Raw genomic sequence first — 24,486 nt, forward strand, 5'->3', positions numbered from 1 at the left:
AAAAAAAAAAAAAAAAAAAAAAAAAAAAAAAAAAAAAAAAAAGAAAGAAAGAAAGGGAAGAACAATGATATCCTTGATTATAAAAAAAAAGATGGCAAACCAAGTTATTCACTCCAATGAGGGGAGTGGCCCCTTAAGATCACTGAATTCGATTACTACAGAGACACGTCTTAAAAAATATAATATAATCCAACTATCTAAAAGTATATCTAATTATCTGAAAGTAAACTTTCAAACATCAATGGAAAAAAGTTATTTTATGGTGCGGCAGGTTCTCATGACGAAATTAAATGAGATAGAGACACTTTGTTGTCCCTGAATCCAGCTGTCCCTAAAGGAATGCAGGGATACACATACTCCCTCAAGAAGTTCCTCTAACATAGCTCCATTAGAAGTTTGAAAAGTTGTGGAACTCTCCTGAAGCCCATCTGTCTGGGAGGAATCATTACCCCTTCCCCCCACCTCATCAGTCCTATAAACATCTCTTTCAGTTCAGGAAGTCTCTTAAAGAATGGTTTGGAACCAGGGGGTTTGGGAACCATCCCCAAGCCCCGCCACTGTCAAAGCGGCTCCCTTTCCATTACAAACATCTATTCATTTGTTCGGTACGTCTTGAGGAGGTTACATGTGGAGGTCAGAGCGCAGCTCCATGGAGTCAGTCAGTTCTGTCCTTCTGAACCTGGTTCAGTGGCTCAAACTCAGGCCTTTAGCTTGGGGGGGGGGGGCAAGGGCCCTTAGCCCCTTGTTGAGCTATCATTTCAATGGCACCAGACAAGCTCTCCTCACAAATTCCCAGGATACTGATTTACCAATCTAACCAGTGTCCCAAGAGCATGGAGGACGCGCACACGGAGAGATTATTGCTCAAGGGTTAAAGGTCTCCAGGACGGTAAAGCAGGCCCAGGTTCATATACTTTTGCCGAACTCATCAACTGCAAGTCAGGTCTTCTGAGGTGGTGGGGTAAGGAGGCTCCTCAAAGCAGGACAGAATGGCACATGTTGTAGCTCCACCCACTTGAGAGACCATTGCAGGACAATCACGTGAGGCCAGCCCAGAGGACACACGAGACATGTAACATATGCCAAACATACAGCAAACTGTAGCGCTTACTAAAGATAGATTATTTTTGTTATTTTTTTTTAATCACGGCCGTTTGATTTTGCTGCATCTCAGACTAATTTAAAAGCTAAACAAGCACATCTCAATCCTTTTGTTTTAGCTGGTACCTAATGCATAAAGATAAGACACATATTCCTAGGTTTCGCTGTACACTGTGTTTAAATTATGCTTGACACACAGTATAACCCTTAATCAGTGTCTTTTCTCTTGTCAAATTTTCCAGTCTTTGCTACTGGATGCTTCCTGCTCTATCACAAAACAAAATCTATGTTAAGTAACTGAAACTTACTGAAGTTCTCCTCAAGAGTGCCTTTTATAGATGAAAATTGAGCTTTTGTGAGACTGCAGGACACAGGCAAGGGAAGACACACTGAGTAGCCTGCAGCACTAACAATTATCTCCTCAGCAACCACACGAATCCTTCAGGACTGAAGAGAAGTAAGACGCCAAGAGCCTAGCGCGTGCTTATCAGCGCCTGCTTATCCTTGGACAATCAGGAGACTCGCTGAGGGAAGGCAGAGAGCACTGGGCCTGTGGGCCCCAGAGGCCTCTAGGATCTAGGACAAAGGGACACAAAGGCTCTGTGAGGAGCCTCCACTCACCACGTAACTCCCACCATGAAACTGACATCCTGTGCTTTTCTTAGGTTTGGTTCTAAACAACAAATACAAAATCAAGCACTTCTAACTTTTTGTGTCTTTGGTTTTTGTTTTGTGTTGAGCTATGTTCTCATTACGTAGTCACGAATGGCCTGGAACATGGTTTGTAGACCAGGTTCGCCTTGAATTCATATATTGAATTCATACCTGTCTCTGCCTGACTGCCACGTCCTGCTCCATGACCAGTTTTTGGTTTTTTTAAGACAGGGTTTCTCTTTGTAGCTCTGACTGCCCTGGAACTCGCTCTGTAGAGCAGGCTGGCCTGGAACTCACAGACCTCTGCCTGCCTCTTGTCTCCCTGAGTGCTAGAATTAAAGGTGTGACTCATCACCTCCTGGCTCTCTGTGACCATTTTTACAGCTGACTTTTTATCAAATATCATACAGTCATGCTCATGGAGCATGCAAAAGCCAAGGCAGCTCTTCAAAGGCAAGCAAACGGCATCTAAGCTTGCTTACCTTCAATCTCCATGCTGCTCCTCCCTTAAACTTCCGAACCGAGGCCTGCCTCACACACAAATACACCTATCTGACCAGGACCCAGGCCTGCCTCACACACAAATACACCTATCTGACCAGGACCCAGGCCTGCCTCACACACAAATACACCTATCTGACCAGGGCCACAGACAGCCAGTGATGAGAGTTTAAAACCAACTTTTTGATTTCCTTGGAGGGAATGAAGTTCTCTCACCCCACCTGTAAAAGAAAATGTAAAATCCACCAATAGGATTCCATCTCCTTCACTAACAGAACACACTGGCACCCAGTCCGGTGAGATTGGCTGGAGGGTAGAGACATTTGTCACCACGCCCCGACAACCTGAGTTCAACCCCAGGGTCCAGACGGCAGGAAGAGAAACTGACATCTGTAAATTGTCCCCTGACCTAGACACACTCACCAAGTAAAAGTAATTTTAAAAAAAATCTCTCCTAATCAAGCTTATAGGTTCTTTTGTATTGAACAACCCCCCTTTGACATTTTCTGACTCTCATTCCATAGCTGTCACTACAATTTGACCTTTCGAAAGCAAAAAAAAAAAAAAAAAAAAAAAAAAGAACCCAGGTAAAGGAAAGGGAGCTTCAGGTCACCACGATCCCTACCAGCAGCAGCGCAACAAGTAGCGTGTTAATCGTTTGCACACGCACACACTTGGGGCTGGCGCGATGGCTGGACTTTTCCCAGAGGACCAGGCTTTGGTTCCCAGCATTCACATGGGGGTTCACAACTATCTGTAACAGGTTCTAGGGGATCCACCCTAGGCTCCCTTCTAGCCACTGCCAAGCACCGCATGAGTTTAGTATACAGATATACATGCAGACAAATGGCTATGCTCATAAATTAAAAATAAGTGAATCTTAAAAGGCAGCTTCTAGACAGCTGGCTAGCGAGGGACACTCCTCATAGTTCATATTTCTGGCCTTGGTACGTGTTTTGGGAAAATGTTTCTGAACCGGGCACATCACGCGCCATTCACGCAGCCTATTCAAAGGTCATGCTTGACCCATTAGAAGGCCGAGCACCACAAGGCAACCCTCCCAGAGATCCCGTCCCTCAGCAGTGGCTTCATGCAAGGCCTATATTAAATGGCGAACAATTGGATTAACACGTCAGGCTAATCTCAACTATCCCACTCCCCATGTTACCGGAAGCAGACTGCTGCTGTTGACGTGGGCTCTTGGACACAGAAAGCTTAGCCTGGCTCAGGATGCAGGGGGCCTCCACTGTGATCCCGGATCTAGAGACATAAAACAAGGTAGAATCCAATCTAATCTTAATGAAATGGATCTCCTTTTTTGTTTCTTTTTTTTTTTTTTTTTTTTGCCCCCATTCTTCCACCAAGACCTGAAGTACACGGCAGAAGGGAAAGGAAGGGAAAGTTGTCTGACTTCCACACAGCAAGCCAGGCATATGTGCATGCGCACGTGGACACAGGCAGTCAGGGTCGGTTGTGGGGGTTTTCACTTAGACCACCCTCTGTAGTTGATTTCATGATGGTTACACATTACTGGATGCACCCTCTGGATGGCATGCTGTTTTGTTTCTGTTAGGGGGCCTGTAAGGTTTTCCGCTTTTCAGTGTTTCATTAAAGACACCACCAAGAGCAAAAGGGGGCTAAAGATCTGGAGGTAAAGATTAGAGGGGTAAAAGAAATCTACTCAAAACTGGAATCTTCCATTGTTTCTTTTTTATTGTTTTTATTAAGCTCTCCATTTTCCTCTGCTCACCTCCCTTCCTCTCCCCTCCCCTCCTGCCCTCTCCCATGGTCCCCATGCTCCCAGTTTATTCAGGAGATCTTGTCTTTTTCTACTTCCTATGTAGATTAGATCCATGTATGTCTCTCTTAGTGTCCTCATTGTTGTCTAAGTTCTCTGGGATTGTGAACTGAGGGCTGGTTTTCCTTTGCTTTATGTCTAAAAGCCACTTATGAGTGAGTACATGTGATATTTGTCTTTCTGGGTCTGGGTTACCTCACTCAATATGATGATTTCTAGTTCCATCTATTTGCCCACCAAATTTCAAGGTGTCATTGGTTTTTTTCTCTGCTATGTAGTACTCCATTGTGTAAATATATCACATTTTCCTTATCCAGTCTTCAGTCCAGGGCATTTAGGTTGTTGGAATGGGACTGGAACAGCATTCTTGGTCATCATGGGTCAGCATTATTCCAGCCTCTGAGCAGCCATCGACCTAGATACAGAAAGATTAGAAACCTCCATTTTCCATATAAAGGAATCCCAAACTTCCCTGGCTGAAGTAGTCATGCAGAATCGGAGCGGTTTAGACCTCATTTTCCTACAGCAAGAAAGATTATGTGCAGCTCTTGGTGAGGAATGCTGGGGCGTTCTGGAATTAGTAGAAATGGGTGGGTTGGTCACTCGGCCTGTTTTCTGGTCCACCATCCTTTGAGTGTTCGGGCCCCCGCCCCTAAATGCTGTTCATGTGTCCTTGGCTGAATAGTTTAGCCATCTTATGAGGACACACTTAACCCAGTGCCTCTACTCTTTGCAGTTTGCACATTGATTCTTTCCCAGTAGTCGGGGCCTCTCCTTCTACCTCTTAATTCCTTTTCCTGTCCAGCAGTCAGGCATTGTCGTAGGCGTCTCCTGTGCTCCTCCGGTTCCGTTGTTGTGGCTAGCAGCATTTCAGTTAGCACTGGTCCTTTCTGATTTCTTTTTCCTCTGCGTTCTCCCTTCTGTCACCGTCACTACATCTCTAATACTCCTCTCTGCAAGGCGTTCTAGTTCCAGCCACTTCTTTCTAATATCTGCGGCTGACTGGTTAACGTAAGCCAGCATCATGGCCCGTCGCACTGGGATTCAGGATCACAGGGCATAGATCTTTGGAAGGCTCTGACCTGCACCTTGTTTATATCATATGCTTTACTCATGTTGGAGGCTGTCTCACGGCTGCCTTGAGACCTGTCAGAAGAGAGCGTACCCCTTTACCCTCAGGAGTGTTGTTCTGGGGACCAGACTCAGCAGAGAAGGGGTTTTCAAACCTGGGTTGTCTGGAAGACAAACACAGGATTATTCCTCCTCCTCCTCTTCCTCCTGCTCCTCTTCCTCCTCCTCCTCTTCCTCCTCCTCTTTCCCTTCTCCCTCTTCTTCTTCTTCTTCTTCTTCTTCTTCTTCTTCTTCTTCTTCTTCTTCTTCTTCTTCTTCTTCTTCTTCTTCTTCTTCTTCTCTCCCCCTCCTTTCTCCTCTTCCCTCCTCCCCATCCTCACTCCTCCACCCTCCTCCTTTCTCCTCCTTCTTTTTCCTCCTGCTCCAGCTCCTGCTCCTATTACCTAAGGCCATGCCCAACCAGGTCCAGCATCTCAAAGCCTATTGGTGGAAGGAGTTTCCCCAGCATAAGTAAATGTATGTGCACCATGTCCCTGCCTGGTGCCCAGGGATATTAGAAGAGGGTATCAGATTCTCTGGAACTGGAGTTACGGATGGTAGTGAACAACCATGTGAGTACTGGGAACCAAAATGGTTCCTCTCCAAGAGCAGCCAGGGTATTTAACCCCATTGCCATCTCTCCAGTCCCCATACTCTTTTCTAAGTGTATATTCTAGTGACATTCTAGTCTAAAAGTCAGAGGCAAAATTGGGATCTTCAAATGTCAATGAGCCTTTAATTTACAATTCAGTGTTAACGGTCATATACTGACATGCTCAGATTTTCAGAACAGAACACGTTAACACAAGCTTGTTAGGAAAACTGGACAACCATGACCAGAGCTGTGGTGGAACATGTGAACTTGAGAGTAGAGAGAGTGAAAACAACTTACTAAAGCCAGATAAGGGTATAATTAATTTAAAATGTTCGATACATTTCAATTGACGTATTTTGATTTCAAATTGACAGTATGATTTTGTTTTACAAATACATATTCTTTCAAAATAAATACATATCTATCACCATGCACAAAACTCAAGTCCAAATGATCAAAGACCTCAACATAAAGCCAGCCACACTGAACTTCATAGAAGAGAAAGTGGGAAGTACACTTGAACACATTGGCACAGGAGACCACTTCCTAAATAGAACCGCAGTAGCACAGACACAGAGAGAAACAATTAAAAAAAATGGGACTTCCTGAAACTGAAAAGCTTCTGTAAAGCAAAGGACATGGTCAACAAGACAAAATGACAGCCTACAGAGTTGGAAAAGATCTTCACTAACCCCACATCAGACAGAGGTCTGATCTCCAAAATATACAAAGGACTCAAGAAATTGGTCATCAAAAGAACAAATAATACAATAAAAAAAAATGGAGTACAGACGTAAGCAAAGAACTCTCAGAGGAATCTAAAATGGCTGATGGACACTTAAGGAAATGCTCAACATCCTTAGTCATCAGAGAAATACAAATCAAAACAACTCTGAGATTCCATTTTAAACCTGTCAGAATGGCCAAGATCAAAAACACTGATGACAAATTATGCTGGAGAGGATGTGGGGAAAGGGAACACTTCTGCATTGCTGGTGGGAGTGCAAACTAGTACAGCCCCTTTGGATGTCAGTGTGGCAATTTCTCAGAAAATTAGGAAATGACCTTCCTCAAAACCCAATAATACCACTTTTGTGTATATATTCAAAGGATGCTCAATCGTGCCACAAGGACATGTGCTCAACTATGTTCATAGCAGCACTGTTTGTCATCGCCAGAACCTGAAAACAACCTAAATGCCCCTTGACCAAAGAATGGATAGGAAAATGTGGTACATTTACACAATGGAGTACTACAAAGCAGGAAAAAAATAACGACAGCTTGAATTTTGCAGGAAAATGGATGGCTTTAGAAAACATCATGTTGAGTGAGGTAACCCAGACCCAGAAAGACAATTATCACATGTACTCACTCATAGGTGGTTTTTAAGCATAAAGCAAAAAAAGCCAGCCTGCAAACCACAATCCCAGAAAACTTAGACAACAATGCAGACACTAAGAGAGACATACATAGATCCAATCTACACAGGAAGTAGAAAAAGACAAGATCTCCTGAGTAAATTGGGAACATGGGTACCTTGAGAGAGGGGTGAAGAGGAGGGGAGAGACAAAGAGGGGAATAGAGAAAAATGTAGAGATCAATAAAAATCAATAAAATTAAAAAAACAACTACATATTCTTATAATTTGGTTTTGAGGTTTCCTGACCAACATCTTTTCTGTTTCTGTTTTGATTTGTTTTACTGTTTTAGACTTTTCCTCACCAGGAGCCTCAATCTTGGGAACAGTCTTCTTCAGTCAGGAGGAGGGACTGTGGAATGGGACAGACCTGAAGTCCAAACCAGGGCTCTTGAGCCCCCTACTATAAGATGATGAGTCTTTCGCCTTTGTAGGTGTGGTGCTGGGCTTTGTGAAGAATTAGCTAGTGCTTACCACAAATCTCCATCCCGGCATACCTCCTCCCCGCCCCAGTGCTGAGGTTTCTGTGTAGCCCTGGCTCTCGTTGGAATCCCCCTTTTTTTTCCTTCAAGAAAAGTCTTTAGAATGGCTTATTTCTAGGCATCTCAAGTAGACTCCCCTCACTCTGGACATTTGCCAAGCTCCTGGTACTGTCCAGAAGTCTATGCTGAGAGTCACAGTATCCAGTCTGCATTCTGACTTTCCTTGCTCCCAACCAGTTGCTTCCTGCTCTGAGGTCTCCTGTTAGGGTCAGAGCGACAAAGAGAAGGAAGGCCCCAAATAAGTAGCGCAGTCTCCATACTCTTGTCCCGTGGTGATGCCATTGGTTGTGAGCTCATTCCCCACAGAGAGCATAGGCTAGGGCTGGCCCTGCAGGAAATATCCACTTGGTGGGTACAGGGACCTTGTTCTGCGTTCTTTCCCTGTGGGAATTAATTTGCTGTAAACCTGTACACCTCAGCCCCTGACCTGGCAATTAGCCCCCAGCTGGCTGGCTATCTTTTGGGAAGAGGGAGGCCCTTTGCTCTCTGCGATCTGTCTGTCTGTCCACATAAGATCAGAAATGCCATTTCTGGAAGGATTTATGGTACTGCTGTCAGCAGAATGCTTTGGGGTAGAAGAGGAGGTGACTGGGGAGTTGTGTTGTGCAGCATGCAAAACAGCTCCAGACCTTCAGTGGCAGAGCCCTGTGTTTCCCAGTGGGCTTTGGGACTGGCTGTGGAAGAGCTACCTGTGGACATTTGTGTTCACAAGCGCACACTCTTTTCACCGTGTGCCTGTGTTTTCCTCTGATTTCCTTGTGGCAGGAAGACAGACTTAGCTTTGAGCTGACAAGATTCCAGGGAGCTGGTCTTGGGTGCTCCAGTGTGTTTTTCTCTGGATGCTCCTGTGGCTAATGACGGTGAAGTGTCAGGCTGGTGATCAGGTGTTCTGCACGGGGGGAACTTACTTTTGCAGATGAGCCTTGATTCATAATGGGGTGACACCTTGATACACGCATTGTAAGATGAACACATCTTAAATTGAAAACAGATTGAATTCGCCTAAGCTACTGCACATTGTTTCTTAGCAACACACCACACAGCAGAGTACCATTTTTTTTTCCTCTTGGTGATTATGTGGCTGACTGAGAGCTGTGGTTTGATGCTCTGCCCGATGATGTCTGAAGTGTTTGTTCTATTGCTAATGCAGGAAAAGATGAAAATTTAAAATACGAAGCACAGTTCCTGATGTCTACATATCGCTTTCTCTCCCAACTTAAAGTCCTAATTCTGAAGCCCATCACCTACGTCTGTGTGTGTCTGTATACCAGCAGCCCATGGGCCTTGTCTAGTTTTTCCCCAGCTTATTTCTAGGATGATAGTTACTGTCTAAAACAGCCCTAATGGTAAGAGAGCCGGGTCCAAGTGCGGCTCAGGTGAGAAAGGAGCAGGCAGGACAACAAAGCCCAGGGGAGAACAGAATCTGTGGTAATTTCAGATCCTAGAGAACAGGGGGCCTGCAGAGCCAGTGGGAAGGAGAAGCTGCCCAGAACAGAGGAGCAGACAGTGGGAGGGGGCCAGAAGGAGAGGAGGACAGGGTAGTCAGGGTTGGTAGGGGAGAAGCACAGGATGTTACCCCAGCAGGGTTCCTGTGGGGAGTCCTAGTTGGGGACTTAGAGCGGGCAGAATGAGGCTCTGTGGCAGAGGTGGCCAGAGTAAGGTGTCTGAACTCTCTATAAAAACATCCCTCCCACCCCTTGGAATCTGCAAATGTTAAATATATTTTTTAGATGAGCCTCTCGGCTGAAGTAAATAATTCCAATCACACCAAATAAAATCTGCCGATGGTTAATGCAGTGCTCCCGTGGCGAGGGGAAGAGAGAGAAAAGGGGAGAGCATGCTAACCCTGGGGATCGTGTGTTTATTATCATGTTTATTATGGGGGGGAGGGCATTAAATAGCCCGTGGGAGTGGTCCTGACTATCTCTGGGGAGGGGTCACCAGAGATAGTCAAGACTATCTTGGTAGGCTTTCTTGAAGGTTGAGTTTGGACTAAGGCAACTGCCAGGGGAGGGGGCTTGAAAGGAAGTTTCTGTCCAGTATTCCAAAGATGGATGTCAGGGCCTGGGATGAGACCCCCAACTATAATATTCTGGATTTTTGTATAAAGGGGAGTTAGGAAGCTGGGGTGATGCCTTTAACAAAAAACTACCTTTTGTATTTAATTTTTTCCTAAAGTACTAAAGGACTGGGTAATTTTTACATTACATTTACAAGACTGACATTTTGTTAGTTAATGTCAAGGCGCAACCGAGTGCGTGGCTGCCTGAGCTTACTGGTTTGAGACCATTTACAATGGTTGAGAGAGAACACTAGGCTCAAGGGCTTATGCCCTGGTTTGAGATTTACAGTAGTTGCAGCCAGAGCTGAGACTGTTCGAGAAATCGGGTCTGAGCCAGTGATCTTTCCAGTTTTGTTGGTGATAGAAGATTTTTTCAGGACTGTCCTTTCTGTCCATAATTTTGACTACATGCACAGTCAGTTTCGTTGGACTAGATCAGATGGTGCTATGCAAGGTTTTCTATTCCTCCATTTTACAACAGAAGCCAGGAAGAATTCTTGATCCCCGAAGGTCCTTAAAAATGTCGATGCATTTGACTTTTTTTGATACAAATGGAAGATTTCAAGGTCCTTCAATAGCTGGATGCATTTGCTGTGGGTGAAGTAACCAAACAATTCCATGAAATCATTTGGTAAATTTTCATTTAGTCTTGGGGGTTTGGGAGCAATCCTTGGGTGGTGTGAACATCATAGCAATGCAAAGGATTAAATGGTAGGACGGCAGCGGTGGGTGCCTAAGATATATGATGGGGTTTGGAGTTGCTGGGACGGCAGCAGTGGGTGCCTATGATACTTGATGGAGTTTGGAGCTGCTGCAGGACTTACGGGGAAGAAATTTGTTTTTTAAAGCATTAATAATTTAAATGATATCCGAAGTATTTAGTGACTTTCCCCGTTTCCTCATTCATCCTGGATAAGATGTTTTGCTTGCTGCTCTGTCTCTCCATAGGTGGATTATTGGAGGATAACTTAGGAGCCCCAGAAGGGTCATTGTAATTCAAGTTTTGCTAGTGAGAAAGAAACAAATAATGTTAGTATAGTAGTGGTGAAGGTCACAGAAGCAAAGATTTGACCCAAAAGACTGAATTGAAATGACATTCCCGTGAGAGCAACTGGGCCACACAGAGAAGTCAGAAAGCCCTTATAGAGAATCAAGAAAAACCATCTAGGGTTAGTGGAGAACCCCACTGAGTCCATGGAGCCCTGAGGAAGAAATTTAGTTTAGAGGTGTCTTTCAAAAGACACCCAGAATAATGGTGGTCAGCTCTCCATAGGACTGTGTTTCCATTCAAATATGTTGTAGCAGCTTAGAGTGGTAGGAACCTGGCCAGTGAAGTGACTCAGCAATAAAGGCGCTGTGGCCAAGCCTGACAACCTGAGTGTGCCGCCCAGAATTCACCAAGGGGAGAGAGAACAGACTCTCTGCCCCCTGTAGTGTTCCATATCAGGAGTGAGTGCACCCCCGCCCCGCCAACACACACACAAATGTCAAAAAAATAAAGTGGTAAAAACGGATTTTGTTCAATACTTATTGACAGGAGCGGAAACAGCTAAGCTCTGTTCTGATTTGGTCGTGCTAAGGGAACGCTGGGAGAGTAACTGCGGAGAGAATTTCAGGAGCCTGGAGAGCAGTGAATCCTGAAGCAGCTCCAAAACAGGGTAAGGAGGTATCTAGGCAGCAGCCACCAGTGAAGGAATGGGGTCCCATAGACCTGTGATTGCTTGCATCTGCTCTTCGGGATCTCAACTGTTTCCTTCATAAGAATCTGGATAAATTAGTGGTTTCTTCACCTTTTCTCTCATAAGACCCATCTCAAACAAACAAACACACCCAATGTATCAATTCTAAAATCCAAGTAAACAGTTAAAGCCAAAAAACAAAATAAAACAAAAAAACCCAAGAAACATATATTTCCAAAAACATAAAAACAAACAAATTTTCAACAGCTCTCCCAAGTTTACATTTGACTTTTCAGATTTGCAGTTGACTTTTCATAATAATTGTTCAAATGTTTTTTTTAGATAAAAATGTCTTTAATCATAAAGGATTTATTTTTTCTCACAAATACCTTACAAGTCAATTAAAATACACATAAACATAGTATTTACACAAATTGGACATCAGAGGACAGTTGTAAAGCTGAGCCAGGGGCTAAGGACCGGGGCACCTGCAGGATGGCTGGTCAGCTGTGGCTCCAGGTGTCCTTAGTCATCTCTCTGGGGCAGGTAGAGCAGGGGGCCAGAGGTGCAGCTCCATTCTGATGGCAGCAGCATTATGGGTAAACTGTGGCAGCAAGGCCCCTCTCCAGATGGTTTCTTCAGGTCATGGGGCTGACAGGAGGTAGTGCAGCTGGTGGGATCGGAGTGCCTGGGGCTGAGTGGGTGAAGGGTGTTTCTCTCTTCCGGAGGACAAGGATGACGCCAATGCTGGCTGCAGTGCCTTGGGCACTGGGCTGGAGGCAGAGCTACAAATAGGGGCTGAGGGCGGGCTACAGATGGGAGGGTTATGAATCCAGGTGAGGTTCACAGCTGGCCATTCTGTCAGATGCCAGGGCTGCTTTGGTTTTGACACAGAACATCCTAGCTATGTGTGGCCTATCTTCTCCATGAGGCGCAGGAAAAGGAAGCAACTGAGTCACTGTGGTGACTTGGAAAGTGCTTGTTTGTTGGATGCTTGCTACCTCCTAAGGATGAGGTCTGTGCAGCTATAGGAGGGAACCAAGTCTTTAACATCCCTTCCACTTGCAGCAAAGTTCCTAGACAACGTTCTCCCATCTGAAGCTTTCATAAAACTCCCACTCTACGCTGGATTTGGTCCATGGCCACACTCTGGTAGAAGTTACTCAATCCTCTGTCGAAGCGGGCCAGTTTTAGTCCAGTCAGTAGATCTGTGAGGGCCCCTAGGGACCTTGGAGTTCTTTACACTTTTGAGCAAAAAGCAGGTCTCCCTCTGTGATACATCCCTGTGTGTGTAGACTAGTCTCCAGTTCACTGTCTCTTGATCTTCTGATCCTAGATCCTCACTGTACCAGAGGAGATGCTGTATGTTTGCTGGTTACCAGAACCCCTGGGTCGCTGTCTGCAGTGGATAGGACCTGGACTGGGCTGGGCACCTCCCCTTTGCCCAACAGGGTCTGGCCTGAGCTGTGGGTGCTCTTTCCCTCCCTCTCATTATCAGAGGGGAAGCTAAAGTCACTGTTGACAGGGCATGTGGAAAAGAGGAGGAGGAATAAGGAGAAATGCTAGGGGGTCCTGAAGTAGGACCAAAAGATGAAGAGGCTTCTGGGGGACCACAACAGAGAAGGGGTTCCAGTAGTACCAGAGATCAGAACCTGCAACTTAAAGCAAAGAGGGAGTCTGCAATGATAGTCAAAGGATTGGAAAAGGTACCCGGAGACTGGGGCATTCTCAACAGGGTAACACATCCCCCCATCACGTTCTCAACAGGAATAAGAAAAAAACTTGTTTTTTCACCCCCATTCAAAATCCAGACCGCTGGCCCACGCAGTGCTCCTGACCCCACACAGCCTTTCTTCCTTTGGGTTCAGAGCAAATACCCAACTTTACACCTTCCCCTCTGTCTGCTGTTTGGGGCTGTTTCCTTCCAGACCTCATAGTGAGCTTATCGACCTAAAAAGCCACCCATAGTGGCTCATCTGCGCACAAAACCCCACCTAAGGTCCCTATCTGTTTAAGTGTTTTCTAGCAAAGGAAGGCACACAGGATCTCCATGTAAAATAAATTAGTACAGTTTGTAGGTTTGTAAGCCCAGGAGGCGGTTTTGGGTGCACAGATTTTGGAGGGGTATACAAAACAAATGTCTTTTATGGGCTTTCTCAGAGCATTCGCAAGCAATTTATTTCTACATGTATGTTAGAAGTTTTCTGCCCAACAAAGGCAGAATTGGAGGGCTGCGGGATTATTCTAAGAAGGCTAGACCTGTTAGAAACCCAGTGACTTAATGCCAGTCTGATATTGTTGTGCTGACATTGTATTTGTAACTTCAAATACTTGGATCTGATCGTATATACCTAGCAAACAACTGTGTAATTTCTTGGTTATGTTTTTCGCAGTGATTCTGTTTGTTCGTCAGATACACAGCTGCTTAAAACACTTGAAAATCAGGTTTACAAATGCTTAGTTCGATGTGGAAGATTTTGTCAAGTTGCTGTAATTAACATTCGTTTGATTGTTTTTCTCCATGTGTTCGTGTGTGCGTGTTGTGTTGCACAGTGTTTGTGTGGAACTCATTAGACAACTTGTTGGACTCCCCCCCTCCCCGCCCCGCTTGTGATTTCAGCAATTGAACTCAGCAAGGAAGTTCCTTATCTCCCAAGCCCAGTATTTGGGTTTTTGTTTTTGTTAGTTTTTAGTGCTGGAAATTGAGACCAGGCTCTCTATGAGCTAGTCAAGACAGCTGAACTACATAGAATTTGTATTTGATATGTGTACCGAACTGGGGCACCGGATCGTGGGACGTAATATAGAAATTCAAGGGCAATACGGTTTAAAAGCCCTTTTTGTTATCAGCGCATGTTGCAAATGGAAAGTATAAAAGTTGTCCTTGAACGGGTACATCAAAACTGCATGTGCTTTTCCGTGAATCATTTGGAAGCCATACAGTTTTACCGGGAAGGAAACTCTTTCAGGCCACTGAGTGAGTTTAAAGACCGCTGCAGACAAAACACTAAAGGAGAATTCAGAGAGCCCGTCAGCTGCAGCACAGCCAGTGAAAGACAAGTGTGCCGTTTCTCAGGACTCAAAAACACTTGCACCAACGTAGGGCTGCAAAGAAACAAAGCTAAGGGGTCTCCCTGGTGTATGTGAAAATCTGATTCTGAGTGGAATGCTCTGTAAACGATGCATTTTATCAGTCAGTGCCAAAATAACGCTGACAAATTAAGATAGAGCATTGGCATTATTAGACATAGTAATACCATTGTGACTCTTGTATTGTGTTCATTTTAATTCTAAGGATATTGAGCAAAATGCTTCTTTTCATTTGGCTCTTGTTAAATTGCATAACGTTTGGTGCTTTTGTGTACTAAATATAAACCAAATATGATCATGCTGTTTGCAGTTTAAATATTTTTTCATTGTTTTTATTGAGCTATATATTTTTCTCCACCCCCTTCTTTCCTCTCTCCTCCCATGCTCCTCTCTCCCATGATCCCCATGCTCCCAATTTCCTCAGGAGAGCTTGTCCCTTTCTATGTCCCATGGAGTTAAGATTCATGTATGTCTCTCTTAGGTTCCTCATCATTGTTAGGTTCTCTGGGGTTATGAATTGTAGGCTGGCTTTCTTTACTTTATGTCTAAAAGACACTTATAAGTGAGGACATGTGACATTTGTCCTTCTGTGTCTGGGTTACCTCACTCACTATATTTTCTAGCTCCATCCACTTGCCTGCAAATTTCAAGATGTCGTTGCTTTTTTCTGCTGAGTAGTACTCCATTGTGTAAATGTACCACATTTTCCTTATCCCTTCTTCAGTCGAGGGACATTTAGGTTGTTTCCAGGTTCTGGCTATGACAAACAATGCTGCTATGAACATAGTTGAGCACATGTCTTTGTGATACGATTGCACATCCTTTGGGAATATATCCAAAAGTGGTATTATTGGGTCTATTTGTAGGTTGTTTCCTAATTTTCAGAGAAACCGCCACACTGACATCCAAAGGGGCTGTACCAGCAATGCAGGAGTGTTCCCTTTTCCTCACAACCTCTCCTGTGTAAATTGTCATCAGTGTTTTTGATCTTGGCCATTCTTACAGGTGTAAGATGGAATCTCAGAGTTGTTTTGATTTGCATTTCTCTGATGACTAAGGATGTTGAGCATTTCCTTAAGTGTAATTCAGCCCTTTTAGATTCCTCTGTTGAGAGATTTCTGTTTAGGTCTGTACCCATTTTTTTTATTGGATTATTTGTTCTTTTGATGACCAGTTTCTTGAGTTCTTTATATATTTTGGACATCAGCCCTCTGTCTGATGTGGGGTTGGTGAAGATCTTTTCCCATTATGTAGGATGCCATTTGGTCCTGTTGGCCATGTCCTTTGCTTTACAGAAGCTTTTCAGTTTCAGGAGGTCCCATTTATTAATTGTTTCTCTCAGTGTCTGTGCTACTGCGGTTCTATTTAGGAAGTGATCTCCTGTGCCAAAGTGTTCAAGTGTACTTCCCACTTTCTCTTCTATGAGGTTCAGTGTGGTTTGCTTTATGTTGAGGTCTTTGATCATTTGGACTTGAGTTTTGTTCCTGGTGATAGATAAGGATCTATTTTCATTCTTCTACATGTTGATATCCAGTTATGCCTTTTGCTGGATGTGCTTTCTTTTTCCCTTTAATATATTTTGCTTCTTTGTCAAAAATTAGGTGTTCGTAGGTGTATAGATTGATATCTGGGTCTTCGATTCTGTTCAATTGGTCCTTCTGTCTGTTCTTACGCCCGTACCAGGCTGTTTTCAGTACTGTAGCCCTGTAGTAGAGTTTGAAGTCAGGGGTTGTGACTTCAAAAGTTCAGAAGTTCCTTTATTGTACTGGATTATTTTGGCTATGCTGGGTTTTTTGCTTTTCCATATAAAATTGAGTATTGTTCTTTTGAGGTCTGTGAAGAATTTTGCTGGGATTTTGATGGGCATTGCATTGAATCTGTAGATTGCTTTTGGTAAGTTGCCATTTTTACTATGTTAATTCTACTTAGCCAAGAGCATAAGAGATCTTTCCATTTTCTGGTATCTCCTTCAAATTATTTCTTCAAAGACTTAAAGTTCCTTTCATACAGGTTTTCCACTTGTTTGGTTAGAGTTACTCTGATGTATTTTATGCTATTAGTGGCTATTGTGAATGGTGCTATTTCTCTGATTTCTTTCTCAGCCCACTTATCATCCGTGTAAAGGAGGGCTACTGATTTTTTTTATTCAATCTTGTCTCCTGCTACATTACTGAAGGTGTTTATGAATTGTAGAAGTTTCTTGGTAAAAATTTTAGAGGTTACTTACTTATGTAAGATATCATATCATCAGCAAATAATGAAAGTTTGACCTCTTCTTTTCAAATTTGTATCCCCTTGACCTCCTTTTGTTGTCTTATTGCCCTGATAGAACCTCAAGAACTATATTGAATAGAAATGGAAAGAGTGGACACCTTGTCTTGTTTCTGATTTCAGTGGAATCACTGGGAGTTTCTCTCCATTTAGTTTGATATTGGCTGTTGGCTTGCTGTATATTGCTGTTATTATGTTTAGGTATGTTCCTTGTTTCCCTGCTCTCTCCAAGACCTTTATTATGAAGGGATGTTGTATTTTGTTGAGAGCTTCTTCAGCATCTAATGAGATGATCATGTGGTTTTTATTTTTCAGTTTGTTTATATGGTGCATTACGTTGACAGATATTCATATGTTGAACCAACCCTGCACCTCTGGGATGAAGCCGACTTGATCATGGTGGATGGTGACTCTGATGTGTTCTTGGATTCTATTTGCCAGTATTTTATTTAGTATTTTTGCATCAATGTTCATGAGTGATATTTGTCTGTAATTCTCTTTCTTAGTAACGTCTTTATGTGGTTTTGGTATCAGGGTAATTGTAGCCTCATAAAAAGAGTTTAGTAATGTTCCTTTTGCTTCAATTGTGTGGAATAATTTGAGGATTATTGGTATTAGTTTTTTTTTGGAAAATCTTGTAGAATTTTGAGCTGAAACCATCTGGTCCTGGGGATTTTTTTGGCGGGGGGGAGACTTTTAATGACTTTCTATTTCTTTAGCAGTTATAGATCTGTTTAATTTGCTTATCTGGTCTTGATTTAATTTTGGTAATTGATATTTATCCAGAAATTTGTCCATTTCCTTTAAGTTTTCCAATTTTTAGAGTACACGTTTTTAAAATATGAATCATAAGAAATATGATTCTCTGGATTTCCTCCATGTCTGTTGTTATGTCCCCTTTTCATTTCTGATTTTGTTAATTTGATATTTTCTCTCTGCCTTTTGGTTAGTTCGGATAAAGGTTTGTCTGTTTTGTTGATTTTCTCGAAGAACCAGCTCTTTGTCTTATTGATTCTTTGTATTGTTTTCTTTGTTTCTATTTTGTTAATTTCAGCTATTAATTTGATTATTTCCTGCCATCTAGTCCTCCTGGGTCATTTGTTGTTGTTGTTGTTTTTTGTTGTTGTTGTTGTTCTAGAGTTTTCAAATGTTCTGTTAACTCATTAGTGTGGGATTTTTTTTCCAGCTTCTTTATGTAGGCATTTAGTGCTATGAACTTTCCTCTTAAAACTGCTTTCATTGCCTCCCATAAATTTTGTTATGTTGTATGGTCATTTTCATTAAATTTTAGGAAGTCTTTAATTTCTTCCTTTATTTTTCCTTGATGATCCATGTGAGCATTGTTTAATTTCCATGTGTTTGTGGACTTTCTGGAATTATTGTTGCTGTTGAATTCCAATTTTAAGCCATAGTTATTCCAATTTTTTTTGTATCTGTTGAGGTTTGCTTTATTACCTAGTATGTGGTCAATTTTTGAGAAGGTTCCATGAGGTGCTGAGAAGAAGGTATATTCTTTCATGTTTGGATGGAATGTCCTATAGATGTCTGTTAAATCCATTTGAGTCATAACATCTGTTAGTTCCCTTATTTTTCTGTTAATATTCTTTCTGACCAGTGGTGAGATTAGGTGTTAAAGTATCCCACTATTAGTGTGTGGGGTTTAATGTGTGATTTAAGCTTTAGTACTGTTTCTTTTACATATGAGTGTGCCCTTGTATTTTTGACATTAGATGTTCAGTATTGAGATTTCTTCTTGATGGATTTTTCCTGTAACTAATATGAAATGTCCTTCTTTGTCTCTTTTGATTGATTTTAGTTTGAAGTCTATTTTGTTAGATATTAGAATAGCTACACCAGCTTGTTTCTTAGGTCCATTGGATCGGAAAATTTTTTCCCAACCCTTTACTCTGAGGGAATGTCTGTCTTTGAAGTTGAGGTGTGTTTCTTGTATCCAGCAGAAGGATGGATTCTGTATCCAAACTGTTAGCCTGTGTCTTATTGTCAGTGAGTTGAGTCCATTCATATTAAGGAATATTAATGACCAGTGATTGCTAGCTCCTGTTATTTTAGTTTTCATTGTTGGTGATGTTATTGTATGTGGTTTTCCTTTCTTTGGGATTTGCTGCTGTGAGACCATCTGTGTTTTTGTTGGTGTAGCCAACTTCCTTGGGTTGAAGTTTTCTTTCTAGTACTTTGTGTAGGGCTGGGTTTGTGGCTAGGTGTTGGTTAAATCTGGTTCTGTCATGGAATATCTTGTTTTTTCCTTCTATGGTGATTGAAAGTTTTGCTGGGTGTAGTAATCTGGGCTGGCATCTGTGGTCTCTTAATGTCTACATAATGCTTGACTAGGACCTTTTGGCTTTCATTGTCTCCACTGAGAAGTCAGGTGTAGTTCTGATAGGTCTGCCTTTATATGTTACTTGGCCTTTTTTCTTTGCAGCTCTTAATATTCTTTCTTTATTTTATATGTTTAGTGTTTTGATTATTATGTGACAAGGGAACTTTTTTTTCCCAAAGATTTATTTATTTATTATGTATACAACATTCTGCCTCCATGTATGCCCACATGCCAGAAGAGGGCACCAGATCTCATTATAGATGGTTGTGAGCCACCATGTGGTTGCTGGGAATTGAACTCACGACCTCTGGAAGAGCAGCCAGTGCTCTTAACCACAGAGCCATCTCTCCAGCCCCGGAACTTTTTTTTTTGATCCAGTCTATTTGGTGCTCTGTTTAAAGCTTCTTGTATCTTCATAGACATATCTTTCTTTAAGTTAGGAAAGCTTTCTTCATTGACTTTGTTGACTATATTTTCAGTGCCTTTGAGCTGGAATTCTTCTCCTTCTATATCTATTTTTCTTGATTTTGGTCTTTTCATGGTGTCCCATATTTCCTGGATATTTTTGTTAGATTTAATGTTTCCTTTAACTGATGAGTCTATTTCCTCTATTGTATCTTCAGTGCTTGAGATTCTTTCTTCCATCTCTTGTATTCTGCTGTTTATGCTTGCATTTGTGGTTCCTGATTGTTTTCTTATAATTTCCATTTCTATAATCCCCTCAGTTGGTGTTTTCTTTATTGTCTGTTTTGGTTTTCAAGTCTTTGTTTCTTTCCCCTGTTTGATTGTTTTTTTCTTGGTTTTCTTTAAGGGATTTGTTCTAATTTTTTGTTTGTCTTTTCATCTATTTCTTTGAGGGAATGTTTCATTTCCTCTTTAAGGGCCTTAAACATTCTCCTAAAGTTATTATTTAGGTCAATTTCTTCTGCTTCATCTATATTTGGTTGTTCAAGTCTTATTGTTGTAGGGCCACTAGTTTTTATTGGTGTTGTGTTGCTCTTTATAGTGTTTGAGTATGTTCTTACCATGTCTACCCATCTTTTCCTCTGATTGGGGCTGTCTGTGTCTCTGGTGATCAATCTTCCAGGTGCCAGTGGATCCAAGGCTCAGATGGTTGCTCCTCCTGGTACAGTCAAGGCCAAGGTTTCAGTCACCACAGAGGTCCTTGCTTAGCGCTCCCTGAGGTCACTCTGCAATACTGGAGGTCATTCAGGCCTACTCCCATGGAGGTTGCTTGCTTGGGGCTGCTTCTGCCAAGCTCACTGCTTTGGGCCTGCTGGGGCCTGCTCAGGCAGCAGAGGTCTTGGCTCAGGCCTGCTCCAGTGGTGGTGAACCCGATACTTTTACAGGGAACTTTTAAACATAACTGAAACTTCAGAATTATTTACCGAGTTTTTTTCCCCATAGTGAGGCCCCAGGAAAAGAACAAATAGAATTAATTACTTTATCAATTTAAAAAAAAAAGTAAAAAATATATCAAAGACTTCCAGCCAGGCGGTGGTGGCACACGCCTTTAATCTCAGCACTCAGGAGACAGAGGCAGGCGGATCTCTGTGAGTTGGAGGCCAGCCTAGTCTACAAGAACGAGTTCCAGGACAGGCTCCAAAGCTACAGAGAAACTGTGTCTTGAAAAAAAAAAAAAAAAAAAGATTTCCTTTAGTTTTAGCTTTTGTAAAAAGGATTCCTTCAGGAACTTTTTTTTTGGTTTTGGTTTTTGTGTTTTGTTTTTGATTTTGTTTTTGTTTTTGTTTTACCAGACAGGGTTTCTCTGTGTAACAGCCCTGCCTGTCCTGGAACTCACTCTTGTAGACCAGGCTCTGTTTGTAGTTTAAATATATATACATTTACAGATATGCGCACTGTGTTTCTAGATTAAGTGACTTTCTCACTCAGGAGAGGGGGCAAAGGAGAACAACCCTTGGCTTTAAGGTCAACATGGGGTGGGGAGGGCAAGGAGGCCTGCTGCCTGTGAGCGGCGCCGCCTCTAGGTGGCCATTCTTGCCCCCTATCAAGGTGGGGTTCCCAGCAGTATCAGTGATCTTCCATTCCTGAGCATGGACCTTCTATTCTTGCAAGAGCTACATGTTTATCGTTTCAAGCCTATTTTACAAAATGTCGCACAAGGAGGCATCAGGGGTCATCATCAGGTGTGTTGGCTAGAACGAATAGGAAACATCCCTGGTGACAAGCGGCTTGGGGAGGGGAGCATCCTAGCGACATTCTCGGTCTTCTCCAGGATAGCCTGCTGGCTCCAGTGTTCTCATTGGGAACCCTTCCCAGTGAGCTGAACCCCGGTCTCCTGGGCAGTCTTGCAGTCCCAGGCTGTCACACTTCCTAGTCTTATCTGTAAATCTCAGTGGCACTTGCGAGTGCCACTCCTGTTGTGAATTGAGGAGACCTGTGTCAGGACTGTGCATAGGGGCATAGGGACACCCAGCTTCACTCTCCAAAGAACTCTCCGCTGCAGCGCCGGGAGCACTTGGCTCCCTTGACGGTCTTGTTTATGGGCCCTGTGGATTTAAAGGGTTTTAACCAAAGGCGAGAGTGTGCTCCAAGTTCCTCTCAAGTGACTAAGGAATCTGATCCACATGTCCAGGTTCACCAAAAATCAGGTCTTTTGTTTTAGAGATGATATGCAGGTCAAAGGTTGCCTCTGTAGGCCACTAGGTTTCGGATGCTGGAAAAGATGGTAAGTGTGCCCTTTTAGTTTCCAGTTTTCCCCTCTTTGCCCTATTTCTAAAGTGCTGACCGTGGTCCAGAATCAAAGTTAGGGGAGTAGGAGTACTCTTAGCCTGCCCCGCATGGTCAGCGTCCGTCTACCGCAGGACAGAAAACGTAACAGCACACTGGACAATCAACAGACAACAGTCCTCCTGGCGCCAGGAGGTAGAACTGAGACGGAGATGCTGGGAGCAACCTGCACATCTGTCTGCAGAAACCAGAGAGATCCACTCTCATAGAGAATAGTCGCACCGGGAACGTCTCCCCTGGTACCCACTCTGTGATCTTTCTGCGTGTCTACGTAGACCATCAACAAGCACTTACAATTTCACCAGATTACAGATTCTGGGCCCACTGACAGAAAGATATCCAAACAGAAAGACGTGAGACACAAAACAAAACACAGAAAACTTACCGCCAGCTTGGGCTGAAGGTTCTCAGGTGGTAAAGTGTGCTTCCTTTACAAATGAATGTTCTTTCTCTTTATCATAGTTTCGTAGTCTTCGTGGGCTTGGGTTATCTGGGACAAGCCCCCAAATGTTATACCCAGATTTGCATAGTCCCCCAAAAACCAACAAGGAGACCAAGTCCCATATGTAAAAGCAAAGAGCCTTTATTCTTTCTTTATTCTGACACAAGTTCATGGACTGGGATTCCCAATGTATTGGCAAACAATTAGAGAGCCCCAGCTTAGTTGGGGTTGGGCTTTTATAATAGCAAAGGTGGGGGTGAGGGATTTCTAAGGTTCAGGACCCCTGGTTGGCTGACATTTGTCTAGGGGTGTCCTGGTGGAAAGCGGCAGCTGTGTGCTGGCAGGGGATCCTATCGATAATGGTTGGAACCGTAGCAATTTCCTTTGGATGGTCTGTCTCTGGGTGGAGCCTAAAGTGGTCTCAGTTTGTGGGCCTTCCTGGAAACAGGTATTGTCTTAGGGTAAACTGAGACTCGGGCCTACCTTTCTGTTGGTCTTTAGGGCCTGTCTTAACAGGGGTGCACCAAGCTTGCCGTGGGGCCTCAGCCTCAGAGATCTGTCTGCACCACCTCCACCCAGCCACAATTCTTAACATACTGAATTAAAATTTTTGTTTAATTTAATTAATTTAATCTTTTAAATTTTTTTATTTATTTATAAACTTTTTTTTTTGAGGGAGGGTTTCACTGTGTAGCCCTGGCAAGCCCACAACTCACTAAAATCACCTGCCTCTGCCTCCTGAGTGTGGGCATTAAAGGCATGGGGATTGAAGGTGGGCACTGTGGCGCCATTCTCACTTTGTGAGCTACAGGCAAACCTTGTAGTTATGACTCTTCTTATAACAACAGTAACTTTCCTGTGTAAAAGTTGAAGAAAGATTTTTTTTTTAGGAAGATATCCAGTATTAGTACTTTCAAATGTCAGTAAGCTGTCAATTTACAATTTAATGTCATCTACACGGCATGCTAGATTATTGTTTGTTCATAGTACATTACCATAAGCCTATTAGGAATGTTGGACGCCCACAACCTAAAATCTGACAGAGCACAGGAACTGTGGCAGTGGGAGCCAAGAGCAAGGAAGTAATTCTCCTAAGAAACGGTGCTGAGGTGCAATTTAAAATGTTCAAAACATTTTAATTGCAGGACTGTGATTCTAAATTGCCATTTAAGAATGCCACTCTTTTGTAAATATAAATTCTTTCCAATTTGATTTTGAAGTTATTTGACATCTGTACACACACACACCCACACACTTTATAGACTTTGTTTTGTTTTAGATTTATATTTTGATTTTGAATCCACCTGAAGCTACAATTCTTAGATTCAGTCTCTAGCCTGTAACAAGAAATGGGGAATGGCAACAGAGCTAAATCACCCTAACACACACGCACACACACACACACACACGCACACACACACTCACACGCACACGCACACGCACACACACACACACACACACACCAGGCAGCGGCCGCACACACCTTTAACCCACCACTCAGAAGGCAGAGAGAGATGGGTGGATCTCTGTGAGTTTGAAGCCAGCCTGATCTACAACAGGCTCCAAAACTACAGAGAAACTCTGTCTTGAAAAACCAAACACAGATACACACACACACAGAGACACACACAGACACACACACATACATACACACACACAGACACATATACACACACAGAGACACACACCCACAGACATATACACACAGACACACATACATAGATACACAGAGACATACACAAAGACACACACAGACACACACACAGAGACACACACAGATACACAGACACACACAGACACACACACAGACATACACACACAGACACACATACATAGACACACAGAGACATACACAAAGACACATACACAGAGATACACAGACACACACACAGACATACACAAAGACACATACACACACAGATACACAGACACACACAGACACACACAGAGACACATACACATACACACACAGACACACACAGATACACAGACACACACACAGACACACACAGATACACAGACACACAGAGACATACAGACACACATAGACATACACACACAGAGACACACACACAGACACACACAGACACACACACAGACACACATACATAGACACACAGAGACATACACAAAGA

At 43.0% G+C, this 24,486-nt stretch overlaps 1 protein-coding gene and 1 pseudogene across 1 annotated transcript in view; one reads left to right on the forward strand and one right to left on the reverse strand.

The window, feature by feature from the left end:
• Cmklr2 (chemerin chemokine-like receptor 2) overlaps positions 1 to 24,486 on the forward strand; it is a 64,020-nt gene that overhangs the window by 5,986 nt on the left and 33,548 nt on the right. The window contains exon 2 of the mRNA XM_050154357.1: positions 11,318 to 11,438. The gene's annotated coding sequence lies outside the window, so the exon portion shown is untranslated. The remainder of the gene's footprint in view (positions 1 to 11,317; positions 11,439 to 24,486) is intronic.
• LOC126508798 (circadian-associated transcriptional repressor-like) lies at positions 11,985 to 13,212 on the reverse strand (annotated as a pseudogene).

This window comes from Alexandromys fortis, unplaced genomic scaffold (genome assembly GCF_014885135.2).
Source record: "Alexandromys fortis isolate MF-2015 unplaced genomic scaffold, M_Fortis_MF-2015_v1.1 scaffold_40, whole genome shotgun sequence".
NCBI classification, from domain to species: domain Eukaryota; kingdom Metazoa; phylum Chordata; class Mammalia; order Rodentia; family Cricetidae; genus Alexandromys; species Alexandromys fortis.